The sequence below is a fragment of the Platalea leucorodia genome (genome assembly GCF_965183815.1).
Source record: "Platalea leucorodia genome assembly, chromosome: 1".
NCBI classification, from domain to species: Eukaryota; Metazoa; Chordata; class Aves; order Pelecaniformes; family Threskiornithidae; genus Platalea; species Platalea leucorodia.
This window is the reverse complement of record NC_138823.1, coordinates 10,461,929-10,476,166: the sequence shown is the minus strand read 5'-3', so window position 1 is coordinate 10,476,166 and position 14,238 is coordinate 10,461,929.

Below are 14,238 nucleotides of genomic sequence, written 5' to 3'. Positions count from 1 at the left end.
AATCAGATATGCAACGCCTGGAAACACAAGCTGCCCGGGGGGCTCCAGTCTGAGCGCTCGAAAGTCTGAGCAGCAGCCCTGCGTTCAACCCTGCCTTCTTCCCTCGCTACTCTGGCGAGGATATTTTCCTCACTTTATTTCTACAGAGTGATGCTTTAATTAAAACGTGTATGACTTTCCTCCTCTGAGAAGGAGATGATATTGCACCCTGAGCCCTGCAACAACAGGGCAACCTGCCTGAACACCTGTGTGCCACCAGCCATGGCTACCTGGTAGTCCTGAATTAGTTTTACCTGTTTTTTCCCCTCTCTTTTGCTGTAACACAAGATTTATATGGCTGTCTGTGAGATCCTTGCAGGGTATCCATGATGATTTACTCCAGGGCTGGTGCAGCAGGGGTGGGGGGGCACCTGAGAAGTTAGAGGGAGAGCATTCTTAAAGGAACAGGGGAGTTTGAAAACTCGTTTTATGATATTTTGTCAAGGAATTGAGGATCAAACTCTGCAGTCCTTAGTAAAAGTAAGATGAAGCCTGTGTTGTTGCTTGTTTCTGGAATATAGACTTTGCTCTTTGTGTCTTGTGGTTCATTCCCCAACATTAACAACATCACTTTTTTTTTTCTTTGAGGCTTCTTAATTGATTTCTTTTATCTCTACCTTGGTTAAACTATTAATGTAAACCTCCTAGCTAGCTACAACAGTAAGAAGAAGCAATAATATTTCTTAGAGCTGACTCCTCGCTCCCACAGATGTGATTAACAAAGTGACGTTCACCTGAGAGTTGTCCAATTGAAACCCATGGTACTACGAGCGCCCACGCACACACACACATGCAGAACTAAGCCCCTGTGTGTCTGCAGGATGGGGACTTCACTGTGTTTTCTGTAGGAGGACAATCACAGGCTTCACTGCTTTTCAGAGGTCACTGACTCCTAAGGCAAGGGCCTGCTTCCAAAAATGCTTCTTCTCTCTTAAAATTGACTTTCTAGGCCAGTCCTAGCATGTTGGAAAGAAAACGCTGTGTCTTCAGATTTTTCTGGTTCTCCTAGGACTCCATAGCAATAAAAAATTGATAAAAATTAGTACCTTGAACTTCACTTTGCCATTTGCTGGTGGAAGTAATTAGACACAGAGGTAATATCCACTGACTGGTGCCCTTGCTTAAGGCATTGGCAATTAACTCATCTTAAATAGCCTTAATATAAGTCCCACATGCAATACTAGCCTATATCATTATATTAGGGTACCCACCAGGAACAAAATAGCAGCATTCTAGGAAAAGGCTTCCTTCAGCACCTTCTGGTGTGAACACACCTTCTGGTGTGAACACACCTTACAGTGTGTTTCTGCTTATTATTTCAAAGACAGAAGCTCTGGCAAATCAGCATGGGTTACAGCATTCCCTGGAAGTTCCCAGGCTTGGAAATCACACCCAGTCTACTGAGATAGGTTGTGTTGGCCAAGCGACGCAGCTGGGAGCCTGGCAGCAGAGCTGGGGTGGAAAATGGGGCTTTTGGGGCATCCCCGCCTCAGGAATTCTCCTCTGGTCTCCAGCCTAGTTCTGAGTCAGGAAATATCTTTCAAGTTGGGTCCTCGCATTCCCAGTCATTCTCCTACTACTTTTTAGGATGCTTGAGGCCGGTGATGGAGGTTGGTCCCTATGAGCGTGGCTGGAGCACTGGCGGCAGCATCTGTGCAAATAGCTGGTAGAACAAAGGCTTGGCTTTAGAGGCATGAGGTCATTCGCCTTGCCTAGCACGTGCTACATGAAGCAAGTACCAAATGGTTGCTTGATGATGTCAGGAGGGAACCGGTGGAAAAACAGGCAAAAATTAAAACATGTCAGGGTTGGACTTTTTTTTTTCTTCTTGTTCCATGTGCTCTGCCAGTTTCAGTTATTCACTTTTTTCCATAGAAGTTCTTCTGTTGTCATGGTTTTTTTCACCTTCCCTTTTCTTGTATTTTCCCCTTAGTGCAAGTCTTTCCAGTAGGAAAAGGAAAGCAAAAATAGATGAAAAGAATAAAGCGCAGGCTTTGCTTTTCAGTATAACTGGAAAAAAGAGAAAATATTCATAAACCCTCAAAATATACATTTTGAAAAAAATGCCTTTTAAGATTGAGAGACTTTTCATTTGAAAACATTCAAGCAGCTCTGGAAAAAAAAGGAGCTGGGGGAAGTGGGATATAATTTATTACCACTAACATCTGCTGTAAATCAGTTAGAGGTAGGCAAACATTCCCTGCCAGGGCACAGTTAGGTCAAGGTGAGAGGGGATAAAGCAATAATTAAAAAGAGCAGCGTCCTTCAGCTAGGTCCAGTAGGCTGTAAGCAGAAGAGCAAGTGCTGCTGTAAAACTGCTTTTTCTCTAGAAAAATTTCAAAGGGGGGGGGGAAATGCATTGGTATGTTCAATGGAAAACTATCAGTTTATAAACCAGCTCCAACATTTCCCTAGTATTATACTTTTTTCCCTGGTATTACACTTTTCTGTTTTTCTAGTTTAAAAAAAAAAAAAAGTTGATGAAAGGTTGTGCTTATTGTGAAAAGTTAAATTTGATGAGAAATTTCTGTTGAAAAGCTCTACAGAAAGGTGTTATTGTCAGTCTTGGTAAAAGGGAGAACAGGGACAGCATGGTAGGTAGAATAACAAAGCTGACAAAAATAAACCGTACTGAAACATTCAGCAGAAACAGGGTAGAGGCAAAACTTCAAACTCAGGCCAGCAGTTATCAAAGCTAAAAAGTGGATAAAGATTCCTGAAAGGGCACAGCAGCTGCAAAAAATCCACCATCACCTGAGAAGAAAAGGCAATGGCCTTACTCAATACAGATGTGAAGATGCTTGCTTTTAAATTGGAAAAAACCCCTCCACCACATCCACCCTTGATGTATCCACAGCAGCCGAGCTGCTCGCTTCCTCGGTATCCCCGGGATGTAACTTTCTGTAGTCCAAGACCTGATAATAAAATTCTCACTTCTTCCACAAAGAGCTCTGTAGCTACTGAATTAAGACAGATCAGTTCATTAACGATTAAAAGGGTTTAGCTATGTATGTGGAAGATAAAGCACATGGAATTATAATTGAGATTGTGAACAAAATGCTTGTGAAAGAGTTATCATTAACCTACGAGGCCCCAGGATCTGTTATTTTTCATGTTTCAATGACAAGCCTTATCATTATAAATAGTTAGAAATTTTTTTTTCCAGAATAGGTTTGAAATGAAGATCAGTTCTTTAATTTTCACCACCCTACTTATTGGATTTGGTGAACACAATAATTCAACACAATAATTAAAACATTTGGAGAAAAAAAGAGTTGCAGGTCCCATTTTTGTCATTCTTCACCCTGCAGTCACCCTGAGGCTTTACACCCTTGAAAAAAATTATTTAATAAATTCATGTGAAACTAATTTACTTTCCCTTTAGAGCGTGGCCAGCCCTTTGCGCTCAGCAATCCCAGACCTCTCAGTAGCTACCAGAAACTGGATGCCAGGGGAATACTGTGATAAACAAAGTTCCCCATTCACACTGTGACTCTGTCTGGATTTACAACAACATATGCTAAAACTTAGCAAACATTAGAGAAAATGAGTAGAAAACACTAACCAAAAGGATTTCATAAACACTGACACGACTTATCATAAGCTATAAACACTATTTTTCTCATAAAACTTCAATAATTAACTGGTTTAGAGACTTCTTGCTGTGCTACAAAACATACCTCTTTGTGCACTGGCTTTCAATTTTAACATGTTTGCTTGGAGATCCCTGCCAATTTTATTACTAGTCCACTCCTTCCTAAATGAGCAGTCAAGGAGGTTTACTTTTGAGATCAACATCCCTGCTGGCAATCTTGCATTAGGAAAAGGACTGAGCCCCCTTCATCCAGCAGCAAACCATGTGCTCTTACATTACACAAGAAACATTGCCACTTTCCCCACTGTTCATTCAGGGAAATACAGCAGAAGCTGTGTTCTAACAGGTTTAACGTCATGTTTGTACATTTATTAAGCAAATAGCACCTCTTGACGTTACGAAAATGTCCAGGCATTAGAAACTGCCTTGACAAGAAGCACTTGACCCTTGGTGGTGACTACAGGCTGTAGCAATGCGCCAGAGACTGTGCACATTTCATTTTCAGCTGGTTTTATGTTTTCATAGTTTTCTTTTTTTTAATAGGAAAAAAAAACCCACCGAAGCATTTCCTTTTTTTTGCCTCTCCTTTTCGTTCATCCTTCCTTGTTGCAATGGCAATAAAAAAGGGGAATTTTTTCATAGTTCTCTTTTTCTCCCCTAATTTTGTTTTTCTGAGGTGGCATGTGAAAAGAGGAAACCAAAGACATTGCCAAACAATTTTTTCTAACCAGCTCTGCTCAAAATATGCAGTATAGACATATAATCAGTAAAAGGCACTAAGGAAAACAGCTGTCACCTAAAGACATCTCCATGGTGTGAGGGCAGGTGCTGGTTCCATCGTTTGCCAGAGAGATGTGGATACTCCAGGTAACATTCAGAGACAGCTTTAAGTTGAATTATACACCACAAACATTAGTAGTAATGAAATGCTGCAGAATGCGGAAAAGGCTGACATTTAAATTTCTGAGTGTCAGTTTGCATCATTCTCTATAGGTTTTCAGGCCATCAGCCATGCTGAAAGGGCCAGGTTAGGACACCTTGGACGTGCTGTGAGCGTCACGCCAGGCTTGTTCTCCCTTTGCCACCAAAGTCTTCCTCAGCTTCCTTTCTAAAAACACATTAAAAAGATGCCTTCTCAGTGTGTTGTCATCGGTTTGTTGCAGAAAATTTAAATGACAAACACAACACGTGAATTCCAGACATTAATAAACACTATGACAAACCCCCAGATGATCACCAGATTGGTTTAGCAATTATGAGACTTTTTTTTGAAAAAGAAATGTAAGCTTCTCATGATCTGAATCTTTGGAAGTCATATGAGCAATAATTTTAAACATTTTTTACAAATGAAGAGTAGATGCATACATAAAAATTAGTGTTAAATTCCTTGTCAATCCCTTATCACCAGGAGTTGAACATTTAAAAGTATGGATGGGTGCCATGAGACTTATCGTAGACATTTGAGAGTCAACACTGCTATAAATGCCGCAAACTTCATATGCTATAAGCACTGTATATTTGTATACAGCATAGACTGTATACGAGAGCTATTAGCCCAGGGAGCTTTAGTGTGGTCTGGAAAATGAAAGGCTACATAAAAAAAAAAAAAAAAAAAAAGATATTTCTAATTCCAGTTACAGCTTTTGGAAATAGGTGATGACCATCATGGTGACATGTCTACAACAAGGAAGATAAACTCAAAGCCAAATCCTTCCTCATGACTGTAATCCTTTAGGTCTTTAGATTTTTATGTGTATGCATGCACGTGTGTGGTCAAAATCCAAATCCTCAAATACTGATGAGGAAACAGGGCTGAGAAACAAAGCAGCAGGGTAAAATACAATCCTGACCTGTTATGGCCCTGACGTATGCAAGTAAAAATGAGGTGGCCCAGCAGCAGGTTGGGACTGCGGCAGGAAGACTGGACTTTTGCAAGGAGAAGCCAGGATGGTGGGGAGCAAATGGTGTGGTTACCTCCATTAGATCTGATGAGTTAGAGAGTGATGTATCCTGTATTCAGAAGGGCTGCAGCTCCTGTCCTCTGATACCTAAGCACTGGGGACCATCACCAGAGAGGTCTGAAGGCTCTTGAGGAGAAGAACATAATGACTAGAGAAGAGGCTCATTATTGTCACAGAAGGACCGCACTACTTCCCTGAAGGAAGAAAGTGCTCTGCAGGTGTCTCATTTCCATCTTTCTCCCCATCGCATCACTGTTCTGTCTGCTTATGCTCTGGTTATAGGCTTCTCCTTGGGAGAGGCTCCTTCAGCTCTTGTGCAGGAGGTGGTGGCTGCCTTCATCCCACTCTCACTTGCTTCGAGTCCCTCCATGAGTGCTTGCTGGCTGAAGCAGTTATCCTGGCTCAGTCAGGATATCTCACTTGTGCTCTGCTGTGTTATCACTGGAGGTTTCAAACGCTACAGTGTATTATGCTGACCGCACATCTTTCTTAGGGCTACAGAGCACATCCATGGAGAAGAGTCATACAACACCAAGCATGAATTAAGCCTCTGGCTGAACGACTCTTTTGGGGGTGAACATCTTGCTTTCCTGCTTTTCAATTACAGCACGCACTGCCTCTCTAGCTTTGTGCTTCAGAAGGAAGTATATGTATCTCCTGGTGCTCAGGGCAACCACACAGTAGTGTTCGTGTGGTGCTTCTCATACAAATGAGGGATTGTGCCCTTTTCTGATTGCAAAGGTCAGATGAGTGATCTGCTATTCAGTCTTTGGTTACTCAGTGACTAATGGCCAGGGGTTTATAACCTATTCCTAACACCTTCACGCCTTCAGACTAGCCTTTCTGCTGCCTGGGGCCCAGAGCATGCTCTGCTCCAGAGATGCCCATGATGTTTGGGGTGGCTTGCTCCTTCTGATCCCTTTCCAGGCCTTTCCCCATACAAGGGAAGCAGACTGAGTTGTTAATGAAGATTCATTAAGCAGAGTCATGGATAATGCTGAGTTCAAGCTCTTGTGCTGGCCTTTGGGCAACTCACCCAGGCTTCTTTTAAAGTGACAAACCTCAGGGCACTTCCAAACTGCTGTGTCCAGTTGTGTTCTAGCTTCATCCCAACCTCGAGCAGGACCCAGGGATGTGCACTAACCCCACTCCCCTCATACACTGCCCTGGATCTTCTGCTCAGGCAAGACACAGCCTGGGTCTCTCTGGCTACATCTCTTATCTTGATGAACTATGCCTCAAGGTGGGGTCCATTTTCTTGTTAGGTGCTTTACGTTGGTTTTGTTTGCACCGTCTGTAGGGACTGCATCTAAATTTGCAGCTCTGTGCCTGAATTTCTCTGGGTGATCAGCCCATGGTCTTCCCCAGACTGAAGCCTGAGTGGAGGCCAATGTCTCATTGATGCAGATGATCAATAGCATAGAATATTTCAGTTGGAAGGGACCTACAGTGTTCATCTAGTCCAACTGCCTGACCACTTCAGGGCTGACCAAAAGTTAAAGCATGTTATTAACAGCATTGTCCAAATACCTCTTACAGGCCATGTAATGACAGGCATGGGCATCGACCACCTCTCTAGGAAGCCTGTTCCAGTGTTTGACCACCCTCTCGGTAAAGAATAGTGGGCCCCTCACTACAAGAAAGACATCGAGGTGCTGGAGAATGTCCAAAGAAGAGAAACAAAGCTGGTGAAATGTCTAGAGCACAAGTCTTGTGAGGAGCACCTGAGGGAACTGGGGTTGTTTAATCTGGAGAAGAGGAGGCTGAGGGGAGATCTTACCGCTCTCTACAACTACCTGAAAGGAGGTTGTAGCAAGGCGGGGGTTGGTCTCTTCTCCCAAGCAACAAGCAATAGGAGAAGAGGAAATGGCCTCAAGTTGCGCTGTGGCAGGTTTAGGTTGGATATTAGGAAAAATTTCTTCACCAAAAGGGTAGTCAGGCACTGGAACAGGCTGCCCAGTGAAGTGGTTGAGTCTCCATCCCTGAAGGTATTTGAAAGACATCTAGACGTGATGCTTAGAGACATGGTATAGTGATGGACTTGGCAGTGTTAGGTTTACGGTTGGACTCAATGATCTTAAAGATCCTTTCCAACTTAAATGATTCTATGATTCTGTGAAATGCTTCCTAATGTCAAGTCTAAACTTCCCCTGATGCAGCCTTGAACCATTCCCACACGTCCTATCACTGGATACCAGGGAGAGGAGGTCAGCACCTCCCTCTCCACTTCCCCTCCTCAGGAAGCTGTAGAGAGCAATGAGGTCACCCCTCAGCCTCCTTGTCTCCAAACTAGACAAACCCAGGGTCCTTAGCCACCCCTCACAGGACATGCCTTCCAGCCCTTTCACCAGCTTTGTTGCCCTTCTCTGGACGCATTTGAGTACCTTAACATTCTTGTTAAATTGTGGGGGCCAGAGCTGCACACAGAAATGTCAAATGCAAGCTTGAGCCCTAAGCCAACACAGAGGCACAAACACGTGTCTGCCTCAGTTCTCCATAATCACAATTTATGACCTTACAACACATGACTCGGATACGCTACAGGTCATGGCTTGCACAGATGTTCAGGGATGGGATTTGTAAGGATGGGATGCTATCTAACATTTCTACCATTATGGCTCTAGTGGTCAAATTGGATTCTCCACTGTATATGAAACTAGAGAAAATGTCATACAAGGCGGACTGGATGACATCAGTTTTCCCTCTCTTGCTTCAACACTTTATATACATTCAATATGAAAGCTTGGTTTTGTCTCATAAAAGCTACAAGAAGTTTAGAAGAAAATAACATTCTTGTCTGGGGAGCTCCAAATTAAATGATTTCTAAAACGGGCCTGAAATCAAGAGCCACTGCTGTTTGCTGTGTGAAAAAGGAGAGGAATATTAACTTCTGCGGGAGGAGGAGCTGTACCTTAAAAAAAAGTTACTATTGAAAGCAAAGCTGGTTTGGCAATCTCAGATAATTGGAAACACATGCTCCTGGCTGCAGGCGTATGTACAGCACATAAACTGCAGAAGAAAAATAATAAGAGAAAAGACATAGAGTATTTGAAAATGTAGTGAGAGAAGTCAACATTTTACAACTTGTTAATAGTGACTATACTTGAAATATTTTTTCGCTTTGTTATTAACCTTAAGAACATAAATAGATATGTAGACTTTCTGGTGTACACCAACTTTATGATAAAATAGAGATCCCAGGTATGTTGGATGATAGTATTACATAAGGAGAATATTTTAGTAAACTATCTGAACAAAGATGACTCATAATGATACAGATGAATATTTTATTTTAAACACAAAATGTTGTGAATTACTTAGCACCTAAAAATAACACGCCCCCTTTTAACTTTCAATGAACTGTGTTGATGTTGCAGGAGTTTCTAACTTTTTCAGTACAGCAAATCATCCATCTTTTGTAGTCTGTTAACGCAAATATCTCTTTTCAGGCCAAAGCTTCGAAACCAAAGCACACATAAACCCCCTCACACCCACACTCCCTTCGGTTTGCAGCTTTTTGTTCTGCCTCTCTCCCTTCTTGGGTAGTAAAAGCCACAGGAGGAAGGAAAGGCTGTGAAAATCTGCACAGAAAAACGAAAATTCAGTGTGTACTGTAGAACACTCTATACCGTAGCCATACTGTAAGGGAATGTAAATCGGTCACTTAAAGATGTGTGGGCAGAGCTGTTGCTAACCTGCCTCTTCCCCATCTTTGGCCACTAAGTTTCTGCCAGTCCCTGTTGGATATGTGGATATGTGTTTCTCTCTTCTTGAATCATCCCTGATTTTCCCTCCATCAGTTCTCAGCAGGGGTGAGTTTTGCAGCTCTCAGATGTCTGTGCAGTGGCCCAGTTGTGGTCTACATCAGTCCTGGTCAGCTCTGGGCTGGCAAATCCTTTGTATCAAAGGTGTCTCAGGCAATTTTTGTTATTGAAACCTAGACTTGTCTGCATTTATGCTGGCGTCCAAAGATGTGAAAGGCCCATCTTTCTCTGAAATGCCATTTTACAGTCAAATTTTGAGTTCTTCTAATGGAGGGAAGGAGTGAAGTTTCATGAACAAGGCCTCCAAAGTGCTGTAACATGGGGGTGGGGAGAGGAGGTGGAAAAGGAGCTTTCCCTGAAACTTCATCATCTCAAATGACTCAAGCTTTTAAACTTCCAGAAAGAAATAATTATTTAAAATAGATCAGCCTGAGACAGGCAGCTAAGGTAGAAAATGTGGCACAAATAGATACAGCTTAGTGAACTTTCTCAGGGTTTTGATATGGTTGAGGCTATTTTAGTAATCGATGGTGCTTCCTGCAAAAGATTGTCATCCAAAGGCCACTGGCGTCAACAGGAAACTTTCCCTCAACATCTGTGATCTTCAGGTCACACATCTGAATCATTCCGTGCTGTGCTTTTTATTATATTCATGGGGAATACAACGTATATGGTGGTCAGAGAAAATACCTTAGTGCATCAAAAGCCAATTCTAACACTACATCTCAGGATTAGCATAATCTTATATTTCACATGTTTCATGTCCTCACTTTGCTAATGTCACTCAGCTTCTCTTCATCATGGGGCACCTTAACTGTGTGGTTTAATGTTTTTTCTTCTGCTACAAGCCAGGTAAATTCTCTCATCTGTGAAAAAAATGAAAGGATCCTTCAGGGTACAGACAGAAATAGATGTTGTACGCTGTGGGATCTTGAAAAGCAATGACCAGGGTATATTCTATTCCAGTAAGAGTAGAAACTTAATCCCACGCCTACAGGTGTTTTCCAGCTTTTCTGCGATGACCTCCACATCTCAATAAAGAAATTGCCTCATGGGCACTTATCCTCCGAGTCATTGTGTAACATCCCCGTGGCAATTTACATTACATGGAAAACCATACTGAAAAAGCATTTGTGCCTCTTTTTAAGAGGTCTTTAGAGGAATATGGGTATTGACCTTCCTGTAAAAGTTGACCATGGTTTCTGCTTTTGCTGTTTATCTCATCTCTTTGCCTTCCCTTGGCTCCATTCCTCTCAACTGAAGTCCAGGACGAAAGCCAGCATACCACAGGCACAGTGAGCTCACCAGTGCGCTGTGGACCACAGCTAAGGAATCTCCATCCCAGTCCTTTTCTAGTGTGAAGCTTCAGTGTGACATGCAAAGTTCTAACAGGATCACAGATCATATTTAATAAGCAAAATAAAAGAAAGGCAAGTCAACACTCCCAGTGATTACTTAAGAGAGAGCTTTACAGCCAAGTATAACACCTCTCCCTGATGCATTCTGCTGTATTTTTCCAGGATCGTTTGCCCTGTTCTTGCAGAAACAACAGGATGGCAATGGGACCTGAACTCTGACTCTCTGCTGTTTCTACTATTCTGGATGCTGATGTTGCTCTTTCACAACAGCTGAGTTGGATCCAGGTGGAAATGTGAGTTGTCTTTTCTCTAAAGAGGAAACATTAACAAAACCCTTGACACTTTTATATAGTTAAGAAGTTGCTTCTGTCATTTCTTGGCATACTAGATTGTGGACTATTACCATAGTCTAATTGCTTATGGAAATACCGAATTGTTTCTTGTTAAAGTAACAGATTCACATCAATCCCCATACACTTTAAATAAATGATTTTCAACACTTTCAGGTAAAGAATGTGTAAAGAAAAGGACTTCTTTTTCTTGGACTTGAAGAGATGGGCATGTTGGAAATTTCAAAATGGAATGATACATGAAGCTGGTGTGAGCTATGACTGCCCGGCAAAAATATTTTAATACATAGAAATGTACATAACTTCTGTAAACATTGTTCTCTTCTTACAGCAAAGGCAAATCTTTAAAGTTTGGTCTAGTCTAAAAGGCTTCTTTAGGACCTGACAGATGTCTGCTCCTATCATGCCATGTAGGACAATCTGGGATAAGAAAATAACATGACAGTAATTAAAGGTAGAAATACATGTAGTAGCAGCAGGAAATTCCTATTAGCTGATGTCTATCCCAGCTCTCCAGCTACTTAATGTCAACTTTTGTTGTCAGATTTCTTATTTGTTTATGTTTTCAAGAAGAGTTATTGAACCAGTCAAAACATGTATCTGCATGGTTGGCACAAAGCAAAAGCTGAAAACTGAATTGCTGGGAGCAATCCAGTCAAAGCTTTTTCATTTGGGACATTCTCTTGAATTGAGAGGACTTTCATGATTTCGTAGTAATAATAATTAATAGTATGAGGAGGGGTCATCTGAGCATTCTTGATCTAAGAAATGTGGTGACAACTGCCTTAGAAGAAGGTTGCAGAAAACAGAAAAAGGAAGGAAACCATGGGTAGCCTTAACTTCAGATAACCTATGACTTAAGTGACTGACTCCTTATCTGAGCTTTTCCTTTCTAGGAGCTCCTGATGTTCAAGAGGGGGTGTGCCACAAGACATCAGGCGATGGCAATGTTGACTCCAGAGCACTGGAGGAGGTTGGCCAACTCCCAAGAATCAGAAGCCTCTCAAGCATGCTGCATGCTGATAACAAAATGCAGCGGAGAAATTTTCCTCTCTTATGTCCATAGGCAGGAGAACACAATACGCGCATTACTCACATAAGATGCTGTACCATGTTCTCAGCTTTTCCCTGAGCTCAGTGGTAGATCTGAAGCTTTTGAGGGGATTAAAGGGAATGTCATGGTTTAACCCCATCCGGCAACTAAGCAGAAGACAGCCGCTCGCCCACTCCCCCCTGGCGGGATAGGGGAGAGAATCAGAAGAGTAAAAGTGAGAAAACTCATGGGGTGAGATAAAGACAGTTTAACAGGTATAGCAAAAGCCGCATGTGCAAGCAAAGCAAAACAAGGACTTCATTCACTCCTTCCCATCGGCAGGCAGGTGTTCAGCCATCTCCAGGAAAGCATCATCTTCATGATGCATAACCGTTACTTGGGAAGGCAAACACCATCACTCCAAATGTCCCCCTTTCCTTCTTCTTCCCCCAGCTTTATATGCTGAGTGTGACATCATATGGTGTGGGATATCCCTTTGGTCAGTTAGGGTCAGCTGTCCCAGCTGTGTCCCCTCCCAACGCCTTGTGCACCCCCAGCCTGCTCACTGGTGGGGCGGTGTGGGGAGCAGAAAAGGCCTTGACTCTGCGTAAGCACTGCTCAGCAATAACGAAAAAATCCCTGTGTTATCAACACTGTTTCCAGCACAAATCCAAAACATAGCCCCATACTAGCTACGATGGAGAAAATTAACTCTGTCCCAGCCAAAACCAGCACAGGGAACCATTTGCATGTAATGACATCTTTACTTGTTCCAACATCAATGAATGCTGAGGAGCCACTTTGCTGGAGTCAAGCATGCTGAGCAATATCCAATTTTAATGCAAACCAGAGCACTGCTCAGTGCAAGTGAAGAAGGCAATGTTGTTTCTCTGCATCACGCTCATTCTCCGAGGGATCCTGGGTCATCTGTTGTGTGTACAGAGACATCATCCTTCACCCATCAGAGCTGCAGCAGCTGCTTATTGGTGTTCAGCAATCCAACCGAGGCTGCAAGAGAGCAGGAGCCCATGCTGGGAGGGTGAACTAGGGAGCTGAAATTACAGCAGTTGGATCTCGGCCAGAAACACCAGGGCGAAAACCCAAACTCTTCAAAAGAGCTGCTGAGACCTTACGTGGCAGTCACAGGCAGGATGTTTTTTTTCCATCTCCTCCAAGGGACGGCACAACCAGCCGTAGTTTCCCATCTTAAAGCTGTGCTGGGACTTTTGTTCAGGACTGACTCAGAGGAAAGGGTGCCACTCAGTGAATCACTGTGTGACTTCCCCCAGTTTGGGGGTTTTCCTTAGAGACCTTACAGCTCACTCTGGAGCCGCCCTGCCTGACGGATGGGAGCCCCTGGGACAGCACAAAGAGCGGCGCTGCGGGCAGGGCGCTCTGCAAGCGCGCTTGTCTCTCCAGCAAATGCATACTCATATGCTTAACTCTACACTTCTGAGGCATAATCCCATTAATTTAAATGGGATTACTCATGGGCTTAAATTCCTGCAGGATCAGCACTGAGGTCTGTTGCTGCATCTGCCAGGGGCAGCACAATTAATGGTGTAACAAGAGTTTTGCTTGTTCTATAACCAAGGGCTGACTCGCTGAACATCACCACTGTTCATATCTTCAAGCCTGAAAAATGAGCCCTTCCTCAATTTGAAGGTCTCCTGGATTTTAGCTTTGCTTCATCTTCCTTTACCTGGAAACCAGAGTTTCCTAAATTGAACTGTCCTATGGTTTCTGCCTCTTCTTCATTGTCCCCCAGGCTGCATGAAGGATTTTTGTGTCTACCACTGCTTATGGATCACCTTAACTGCCTCAATCAGTACAGTCCGGTGAACCCCTCCCCTTTGCTTATCTTCTCTAAACAAGCATATTTCCTCCTGCTTAACATCTTTCTGCTAATCTCCTCTATCCTGCTGGAGCAGACGGCCTCTTAAAAGAAATATTGTCACCACTTCCCCTGAGGTCATTTTGGTCATTGATACCCTACTGTCAGCCCAGGAGTAAACCCATTGTCTGCAAGAGGAAAGTTAGTTAAAGCTGGAGATGAAAAAAGCATCCTAAAAGTGTTGCCCCCCTGCTTTTTGCATGGAAGGATATTATTTTATTTTCTAAGTAGTTGCTGCTTTTCT